Here is an 11,474-nt window from a genome sequence, read left to right on the forward strand (position 1 = left end):
GTCACCAGAAATAAATTCCTCTAATTCTTCATTGGCCGGCCGGAGACTCCAACGCTGGCCCAGCAGTGCTAGCCGAGAACTATATCGACCCGTCCAACGAAGAACTATTTTGGGAAGTAATAATAATACTAATAATAATAATGAGCACCTTGCCTTAAAACCTTTATACCAATAAGCAATGTAGTCTTTCATACTAAAGACAACACGAAAGTCACGCATGTTCGTCACGTAAGCGCAAACAAGCATGCCTTTGATATTACCCCTATTATTGGCTGTTGGGTCTAATTATGTCCCCAAAAAAAGGGAGGGGAAAATTCTAAGCACCTTTGATACCTCTCTCTCTCTCTCTCTCTCTCTCTCTCTCTCTCTCTCTCTCTCTCTCTCTCTCTCTCGCAATTCTTCGCTATTTCCGCCGATGATGGAACGTATCGCTGGAATGTTCCCATCCCACACTCCCTTCTGACGTCATCATCTGAATAGGTTATTTTCTTCCCCGTTCTTTTTCATTGTTTTCTTCTTGTTATTATTCTTTTTTCTTCTTGTAATTATTATTATTATTATTATTATTATTATTATTATTATTATTATTATTATTATACAGGTGCTCCGTTCTGGTGAAGCTTCTTTAGTAAGTTTATGACCTTTAGGTGTATTTCATAGAATAAACAAGACGCTATAAATAAATAGCGAATCAATTAGTGGACACACATCTTTTCACGCGCGCTAAATATAATCTGTATATGAACTAATGAGAGAGAGAGAGAGAGAGAGAGAGAGAGAGAGAGAGAGAGAGAGAGAGAGAGAGAGAGAATCCTTGAGTCTTAACATAAACACTGAAAAAAGAAACGGAAACACACTCACGAACAGACTTTGACCTTCACGTCCTTGGTACAAGGACGGGCTGTGTAGGAATGGCTTTCCAACTGACGTAAAAGGATTTTAGCACTGCAGTTCCTGAAAAACGTAATGTCAGCATGTAGGCCCTTATTACCAAAATGGAATCAGCCCCAGTATACACTCCGGCTGGTAAGACTCGTGCCGTAAAACTCGTTTTTATCGGTCATTTATAAGAGGTTCCGCTCACGCTCTCAAATATCGCGGAGATCGGGATTAGATTATGCGATGTGAGAACTCCCATGGCATTCTGCTTACGTCGAATGACGTGAAAAATGATTCTACGTTTTATCTTTGCCTGTTGGAACCGAAAAGGGTTGGTGATCCGCCCACATGAGCCCCTTCTACTGAGAAAAATGACTGATTTGATAAATTTTTAACTAGGTCTCGATATTATGCGCCTAGTGTAAAAAGCTATTGTATCTGAAATTGCAGGCTAGTAAGAACTGTAGGGAGTGTCCCTGGTCGTTTAGAGAAAGTGTCCAGAAAAAGAGCCCATTCTTATGAGCTGAAGAGGCATGGTAAAGCAACCATTTGTCTCGGGTAATTAACAGAAAATGCTTTGATCTTATAAATGTGTAACCAGGACACATACTAAGCCACAGGTGAAATGCTGATTGTATGAAAACATTGTATTAAGAAGGATAGCGAAATTGGTCTTTGATGTAAAAAAAAAAAGTCTCCTTCAGAAGGCCCCTAAACCATGACCGTAATAGGAAGCAAAGTAACCACTGTTTATTATTATTATTATTATTATTATTATTATTATTATTATTATTATTATTATTATTATTATTATTATTACGGACTAAATTCCAAATCTAGCTGGAAAAGCAGAATGCCACAAGTCCAAAGATCCAAACTGGAAAAGCAGCCCAGTACTGGAAAAGATTGTAAAGAATAAACCATGAAAGTGAAATAACAAAAGCAAATGTGGTAGATAAGAAAGCAAAGACTGAATTTTAAAAAAAAGAGATAAAAGCAAAAAAAAAAAAATGACCAGAAAGTAAGACAAAAAAGATTGATCTCGAGTTATCAAATCCCAGAAGTTGCAAAGGTAAAGGACACGTATCGGTCACAGAGGAGAATAGAATTAAACAGTCGGTAATGAAAGGTAGGAAAGAAAGGAGGAAAATGCAGCAGGAAAAGACAACCTTGAAAGTCTGCTTGCGCTGAGTATTGAAGACCCATGTCACGACTGGAATGAGGTGGTATAAATTAGACCTTTAGACTTTTCGTGGGATTGGCTTCGGACTGCAATAAGATCTGAGAGCCTCTCTAGAGTGAGTAAAAGTTTTGTAACAACATTATCAGGTTTGTGTTACTTGCAGTATGACCAAGCAAAATATGAGTTTTATCGTAGGAACGAAAAGCTATACTAATTAAAACTACCTGCACGGTATTTCTGTCCTAATAATCTGCAGGGTTAGGTTTCTTTACATGCATTCACATATAATTAAAGGGAGTTCGTTTTTGTATTTTATCTCTCTCTCTCTCTCTCTCTCTCTCTCTCTCTCTCTCTCTCTCTCTCTCTCTCTCTCTCTATATATATATATATATATATATATATATATATATATATATATATATATATATATATATATATATATATATATATATATATATATATATATATATATATATATATATATGTATGTATGTGTATATATATATACAGTAGATATGTATATTCTTCATGCTTACAAAAGTATCTGGATACAAATACAGCCGAAGTATGTAGCATTAAGAGAGAGAGAGAGAGAGAGAATCTTAAGATAATCCAATTAATGATTCCAGCTGATAAAATAAAGATTTCCACCCCAGTCGCAACCTACTACACAAGCATATTAGCTTATCAGCTGATTACCTCGTCCGATTCAGGGATCGGACGTTGATCATTAGGCTGTGAGCTTAACGCTCTACATTGTGCGCAGTGAAGCCAGAAAGAGAAAGACGAGAAATAGTCAAGATACCGCGATTATCACAGTAGTAAGTTTTCTAAACCAGATAGCGTCTGTCCTTTTGTAAAAGACATTATAACACAACTCCATGATTTTTCAGCTGGGTGATACGTTGTCTCTTAAATGATGCTAAGTAAGCGGTAGTTCGAAACCAAATTTGCACTGGTTTTGCGGTGTCATGCACCCTTATGCTTGCTCCAAACGAAGCTTGGAAATTAATGATAACGGTACAATATTCGACGACTATACGAAGGTTCATCCAACCAAAGTGTTTATGTAACAACAGCCATAACAACAAGGGCAATAATAATAATAATAATAATAATAATAATAATAATAATAATAGTATCTTAGGAACTCGATTCCTTTGGCAGATTTTTGCCAACATATATAACGTTACGTCCCAGGTAGTATTGCGATGCCATTAAGTAATATCGACTGAATAAATAAAGAGAAGTAGAACCAACTGTTTTTCTTCAGCTGACAAGAAATTGTAGTTCGCCGAAGAACCTTTTACTGGCCAGGGACTCGCTTAGAAAGGTCACTCACTGGAGTTTGTGAATGCCGGTTTTTTTATAGAGAACTTCAGTAAACATATTACATTCACAATGATGCTCTCAGCCTGGCTCCTCCAGAGGTATTCCCCCTCTCTCTCTTATTCCTCTCTCTCTCTCTCTCTCTCTCTCTCTCTCTCTCTCTCTCTCTCTCTCTCTAATGAGCGGCCAAAAGAAGATATCGACGATCGGTAAGGTACACACCTTAAAATTATGTCAATTTTAATCATAGTTAGTCCGCTACATTTGGGAAGACTCTGACCGTTATTTTGACTTAGTTCACGTTTTCATTCGTATCATTAACCAGTATCAGATATCTTTATTACAAGATAAATCAATAAATGGATAGTTTCTGACATATATTTTCTCGCTCAATTTTGTTTATACATCATCGTCACTATTCATTCGATAAAAATGAAAATCGTCAACTTAGAAACGTGCCATTTGTTTTGAAGAACTGTCAGTTTTCGTATAAACTTAAAAACAGATTATTTCATGTACTGTTAAGCTGCTTAAGCGAGGAAAAAAGTGAGGATTTATTTTCTTAAGCTACCATCTTTAAAACGTCACCGCTCGACCCACCTCGAGATTTAAAAACTTCACCTCGAGATTTAAAAACTCTACCGCGAGATTTAAAACTACACCTCGAGGTTTAAAAACTCCATCTCGAGATTTAAAAACTCTACTGCGAGATTTAAAAACTCCACCTCGAGGTTTAAAAAGTAAATGTTGTTGAGATGCCGAGAGGCTGCAGATAGATTGTACAGCAAGAGATGTTTGTAAAAGTACATATATCGATTCATTTGTAATCGATTTATCAACCTCTGACGAGGATTCTACACAGGTTTTATTTCTATTATGCAATTATAGGTACGCCCCCCTTTTGTAGTTTGAGCTTTGATAAATTGACTGTTTTTCTGTGTATTGGGTTTATTGGGTTATCCTTTTGAACAGTAAATAAACGAATGAAATATGAAGGTATGGTGATGTATAGTTTTGTAATATAAATGGTTGAAGGTGTATTTAAAACCTGTATGTACTAAAAATCCCATAAAAATGAACAGTCGCAGTATATGATAGTAAAGAAAGTACATAGGAACATCTCATTAGAATATATGTGTTTACGAGTTTTCCCACTTTACATCTTATGCGTTTGAATATTTAGAAGACTAATATTCATTATGGACTATTCTGTGATCGTGCAGTGTAACATTTCGCAAATAAAACGCAGACTAACACCATATGAGACGACAGACAGATGTAGCCTATTGCATGTGCAAAGGCGAAGAATTGAAAAAATCAAAACCTGTGATATATCTAGACCGCTTTGATAAATGTTCTTTGTGAAATATTACTGAATTTCCCCATTAGAAAGAAAATTCCTACGACTGAAAAGATCTAATAGTAGTTACGGAAAATATAGGATTTAGATGGAGCAAAGGATCATTTAATGGAGCGTTGAAAAAACTAGTTGTAAACCTGGTAAAGGAAAAATAATAAGAACAATGAAAATAGATGGCGTAACAAAAATACATATGTAAAGAACCATCATAAAAAAAATAGTTATTAAAAATAAAAGGCCATTTTAATTCAAATGCAGTCTAATAGTTTTGCATTTTTTCTTAGTGCTTTCACATATTTAGAATTTTGTATGTAGTTTCATAGCTCTATAAAAGAAAAAAAAATAATCCATGATAGTACACGTGCGCAGTAACAACCATAAACAATATTAAACGCGAAGTGGGAAGGACAACCCAGATTTGGAGGGTGATCGGAAGAACTGATTTGGGTGTCCCCAAGGGATAGCGGCTTCCTCTTGACCGCGGTAGGATTTAAGTGGCAACAGCGTATTGACCCAGGCAACGGTCAGTCTCCCTTCTTAAACCGAGATACATTGAAAACTGTTTACAGAGATGCGTCTCGTTTTAAAGGCCAGGCACTTAAAGCAGCCGTGAATTTGTTACAAAGACCAGTGATACCAATTAAGATCGACTGTATGTTTTGGACCCTATTCTAAAAGTGACTCCCTAATCTCCTGGGCTTAGCCGGAGCCTAACGAACAAATTATCAGTATGTCATTTAGGAACTCCTTCTGCGAATAGTTCTCCCGTGTACCACAAAACAAATTTTGACCGTAAAGGAGAGGAACAGCCTGAAATATTATAGTTTTCCGTCATCCGTTTTGCTGTATTTGTAAGGGCATTTTATCGTTCATATGTACTGTGTGTGTGTATATACATACATACATACATACATATATATATATATATATATGTATGTATGTATGTATATACTGTATATACATATATGTAGTTGTAATAGCCACAATGCCCTCTTAACTTCTCGAATTCTTCGCGTTTTTTTGGTTACGCTTGTCTCTGCAAAGTCTTAAGATCCAAGTGCAAGAAATTGAAGTGGTTGAGATGTCCGGTAGCGAGAAACGAACCCGCGTCACCATAATCAGAACGAAGTCACGTTGCCGACCTGACCTAAGTTTCCCGCTACCGGATATCTCAACCACTTCAATTTCTTGCACTTGGATCTTAAGGATTTGTAGTGACAAAAAGGCGCGAAGAATCAGAGAAGTTAATAGGGCATTGTGGCTATTACAATTACATGTATCTGGTAAAAGTGACCAGTAGATTCTACATATCTTATATTATATATAATGCAAGGTTGGATTACAATATCACACACACAGATACATACATACATACATACATATATATATATATAATATATATATATATATATATATATATATATATATATATATATATATATATATATATATATATATATATATATATATATATATATATATATATATATAGTTCTTTATGAAGTTCTTTATCCGTCAGAAAGAATAAATACTTCATATGAAGTGAATACCATCTATGAAGCAAGCAGATGAAGAAACGGATACTCTAACAAAACACAGGAAGGCTGACGTGGCTCAATATGCATAATTCATCAGTCGTTTGTTCCACCAGACATTTTCCATTCAGCGGCATCTTCAGTCACAATACGCTCTTAGAAGACGGATGTCTTTCCTTTAGTTCATTGTAGTACTATGGGACGGGTCTAGCTACTCTTGAGAGTTCTGTAGGCGTTGGTGCATGTGAAATTCCTTCAGAGGACACGCTTTTGTTTGAATTGGCTAAATTATTCTATTCACATTCATCTGTACGTGCTTTTTGTCCCATTCTCTATGCTTTTGTTTTTGTTTTTTTATTTTGGTTATGTTCTCTTTTCCTCATACATGTACTCGATCTCTATACTCTTTTTATTTTCTTCGTGTTGTTTCTTTTTTTACGTACTTCTGTTTCATTTTACAAGAGTTTGGTTAGCGAGTTAGCGGTCTCCATTAACTTGTTCATTATGAATGTATTCCCTCGTGGAATAATGGTCGATTTCACTGAGAGAAGCACAGGTTTTAAAATATTTAAGATTTATCGGTATGGTATTTAGAGATTGGAGTTACGAAGCAGCCTTTTATATGTATATGTAAAGTCTTCCTCGAGGTTTACTGAGAACCTCATTTGGAGACGTAAATATATTTTCCATGGCCTAACCTTAGAGGGAACTTCTCTAAATAAAAATTATGTGAAGAACGAGCATTTGAAAAATAATATTAGTGAAGAGAAAAATTGATTTTTATACGAAGAACGAGCTATTTGATATTGGGAATGGAGTACGTAAATGAAAAATAATGTTAGTAAAGAGAAAATTATTATTGTTATTATTATTATTATTATTATTATTATTATTATTATTATTATTATTATTATTATTATTATTATTATTTGTTAAAACAGTTTAATCAGACCGCTGAGCTGACTATCAGCTCTCACAGGACTGACCAGCGAAGAGAAACTCACATTTATATGAAGAACGAGGTATTGGTTTTTATAAAGGGAGTATATATTTAAATGAAAAATATCTGTGTGTGTTAAGAAAAAATTAGTTTTTAATTGGAATATCAGTGCTTGGAAATCGGAAGACGCGTGTGCTTGTTAGTTGAAGTTCAGATGTCATTTAATTGTTAGTTACAACACTAGAAAATATATCACGGGAAAAGTTGTTACAATGTTGTCAGTACTAATTTATGAGAACTTCTTGTGGACTTGTATATAAGGCGTGAGCTGCGGAATGTTTGAGCATGATGGTTTTATAAGTAAAGATGTTGTTAATCAATATAAGCAAAGAAATTGGCGTTTATTTTTGCTTGTAAATTTGTATGCTTCCTCTCCGCATTTTTTAGCGTTCAATATTCTGGTTCAGTTTGTGACCGGATTATCCGGGATTATATTTTTCCTTTTTACCCTTTAACAATTAACCATCTGGTGGGACCAGATGGTTAATTGTTATGAGGTAGTAAGGAAAGAGGTAATTTGGGATAATCCGGTCACAAACAGAAACAAGTCACTTAACACTAAGACCTACGGAAAGAGGAGCCATACAAACATACAAACATTCAAAATGCTCCTTTCTTGTTCGTTTTTATCAGCAACTTTTTATTTATAAAATCATAATAATGTCTGAACGTCCATAGAAAATCTCTTGCAAGTTAGTACTGAAAATATATATATATATATATATATATATATATATATATATATATATATATATATATATATATATATACATATATACAGTATATATATTAGAATTTGTGATGCATATGTACATACAAATAAATCTATAAATAGCTAGGACATTACAAGAGGGGATGACAGCAACCATGAGGAATATCAGTTATTTTGCTTCATTCGTGATTCAGCAAAGCCCTAAAACATATCCTACTTCTGATAACATTGTTTGTATCATAATAACGGAGCGATATGATGCCTTACTTAGCATAAAAGAGAGTCCCATCACATACTGCAATTAGGAGTGGTTATATTTAACGACGTTCAGAGAGAGAGAGAGAGAGAGAGAGAGAGAGAGAGAGAGAGAGAGAGAGAGAGACTGGATAGTCATTTCTTCTTCGTCTGAACAACGAATAAATAGAAAAAAGTCTGTGACATCACGTACGCTTCCAGTGGATATTTACTTTTGGTTTCAAGATGAACTAGACCGTGTCGATGAGACCGTGTTTGTAATAGAAACACGCCGTTAATTCCATTCTACGAGTACCTTTAGAAAGGAAACAGTTTCAACTTTTTGTTTTCATGGTTTGCCAAAAAAAAAAAAAAAAAAAAGAATAACTGCCAGCTTCTAGACTTCACATTTGTTTTTCAGTTTTGCCAGTTGTTTATAATGAGCAAACAAAGTCATTTGTTTTTTTTATTATGTAATAGGAGTGATAGGTCAGGCATAGCTGTTAGACATATCAAACCACATCTGACAAGGTTTGTTTGTCAGTCCCATATAAATAATGTAGTTATTGTAGAAGCTACGCGAGTAGTAAAGACAGAAACTAATCTTTATACCTTATACTTGCTAACATCTTAAAAGCAAAAAAATCAACATCCCCAGAAACTGAATATCATCACCGACAACTAAAGCCAGTCATAGAAATCATTTCTGATAGCAAAAAGTCAAGTTCAGATACTTCGACAGAAAACTAAAATCTTAAGTTAGAAGTTACCACTGGAAGCTAAATGCCAAGAGTATATACCTTCACTGGGAGCTAACATTCAGCCTTCTTTATCATCACTCGAAACAAGTGTAGATAACATAATTGAAAATTGAAGTCCATTAGATGTTAACAATGGAAACTAAATTCTTGAAGTTAGCTGTCATTAGTAGAAGAAGGAAAGTAGGAGAGACGCGACGTGCTCAAATGTCGCGTCAAAGGGAAACGCTGGAAATGGAATACGAAAGTAGTCAAGCAAGTTGTACAGCATAGTAGCATGTCGGGGAGGGAGGGAGGGAGGGAGGAGGGGAGGGCATTGCGACGGTGTGGAGTCCTCCAGGGGAACTAAGGATACTGGCCGTTCCTTAGCGTCCTTTGTCGTTCCAGCGATTCATTATTATTATTTTTTTTTTTTTAGTTTTTGGTTTCTTTTCATCCTTTCCCTCTCTCCTCATTATTAATATCTTAATTATCTTCGACGTCGTCGTCAGTAGCAATTGTAGAAATGAGAAATACCAGTAACCTGATGTTTTTACTGGAATTATATATTCCCTATAGCCTGTAAAGGGGAAACATACCCATAAACATCCCCTGTGACTTTTATGAAGAAACCTACCCGAGAATATTACTCTGCTTGACCTTAACAAAAAATATAATTAATTGTATAGTTTGTTGCTTTGTTAGACTAAAGGGGCTGGTGAAGTTCTCTTCTCTGGTGGTTTTCATATAGGAAAATGAGAATAGTTTCCGTTGAAGTTTTGTAAATATCTCGGGATTTACTGACGACAATGATAATGTTATTAATAATATTCTTTGCCTTTGTTTTGCCTGTTGTTGATGTTGCATAAGTTATTAGCATATAGTAAGACCTTTCTAAATTTCATGCACATCACATAGACACGATATAGCTCAGATGTTTGTGTAAATAGAATTATCATCAAAAAGACAACGGTACAAAAATGTAATGATAAACATTCTCGCACACACACATACATGTTATACGATCACAAGTAACTCGTGAAGATTGTATATCAAGAGCCAGCAGGAAATAATGTGTGTATTTATGCATGTGTACACACATGAATTTTTACTGTACACTACACACACCAAAACTAAAATCGTGTCACTATTACCTGCACCGTATGCGATATGGTCGGTATATGGTTCAAGTTGTACTTCTTGGAAGGCATTTTCGTCGGCTTCTTGGTACGGCGTTCGAAGCACAAACTGGCACACGGGAACAAGAGCAAAAACCTTAATTCACAACCGGATATGATTAACTCATAACTCCTCAAGAAAAACGTTTCACACTGATTCGGCCGTTGTCTTTTAACCTGGTGGGCAACGCGAAGCGAAGTGGTGGTGCAGAAGTGAAAGGCTTTTGGTAAGGCCCACAGACGCCCGAAGGAAGAGCCTCACTCGCCTGGGTACGCTAGAGAAGAGACAATGAGGGAGGAACAGGTAGAAGCAACAGGTGTGCTGTTGACCGGGCGGGGACTGGCTCCCAACTGTTTGGTGGAATGGTGTGGGACAGATCAAGTGTCTGGCTAACCTCACCTGTTGGATACACTCTCTCTCTCTCTCTCTCTCTCTCTCTCTCTCTCTCTGTAAGTATAAAGAAAATTGCTCTTTGATGCTGCGTGATACCGCGTACATCGATGAATGATAGCATCATTTTATGGACTGAAAATGCCATGTCAGCGAAATTCCTTACATGCTATAGTATAGGCGAGATAATTTGTAACTCTCTCTCTCTCTCTCTCTCTCTCTCTCTCTCTCTCTCTCTCTCTCTCTCTCTCTCTCTCTCTCTCTCTGTAAGTATAGAGAAAATTGCTCTTTGATGCTGCGTGATACCGCGTACATCGATGAATGATAGCATCATTTTATCGACTGAAAATGCCATGTCAGCGAAATTCCTTACATGCTATAGTATTAGGTTAAGCTCTGTAAAATTTTCCTTTGGAACTGCAATGAGAGCGGTATGGCATGGTGTACAATTTTGCTGATGAATGAAACTATCAAACAGACATGTTCTTCTGTAGAATATGAGTTACAATACAGAAGCGTTCTTGTGCTTCGATGTGGACGAATAATGAGTAATCTCTTTGACGACTCCGGACGTAAAACGTGACTGGTTATGGAATTTACTAAAATATAAATTGCACATCAACATGCACAACCGCCGAATACCAAACCGAAGCCAAAGCTGAGGGAGCTGAAACGCGCACTCTGGACGTCCACCCAAGGTTAAGAACGTCATGTTCGCTTCCCAGGGTTATCCGAAGACTCTTCCAGTAACGTTGAGTGCTTCCATTATCTTTCATACGTATACTTGGAATAGTCACAGTATGAAGGTGTGGACGGCTTTAGGCTTTTGATGTTTCCTAAGTGAAGCTTTTTACGCAAAATGTGAATGAGACAATGCAGCATATAAGAAGTATGTATAAATACACATGTGTCTATATATATATATATATATATATA

The 11,474-nt window shown here is 35.9% G+C and overlaps 1 pseudogene; it reads right to left on the reverse strand.

Moving 5' to 3' along the window:
• Nucleotides 1-10,517, reverse strand: part of LOC136847726 (sodium-dependent nutrient amino acid transporter 1-like) — a 64,817-nt pseudogene extending 54,300 nt beyond the window's left edge.
• Between the last annotated feature and the right edge of the window lie 957 nt (nucleotides 10,518-11,474).

The sequence above is a fragment of the Macrobrachium rosenbergii genome, chromosome 17 (genome assembly GCF_040412425.1).
Source record: "Macrobrachium rosenbergii isolate ZJJX-2024 chromosome 17, ASM4041242v1, whole genome shotgun sequence".
NCBI classification, from domain to species: domain Eukaryota; kingdom Metazoa; phylum Arthropoda; class Malacostraca; order Decapoda; family Palaemonidae; genus Macrobrachium; species Macrobrachium rosenbergii.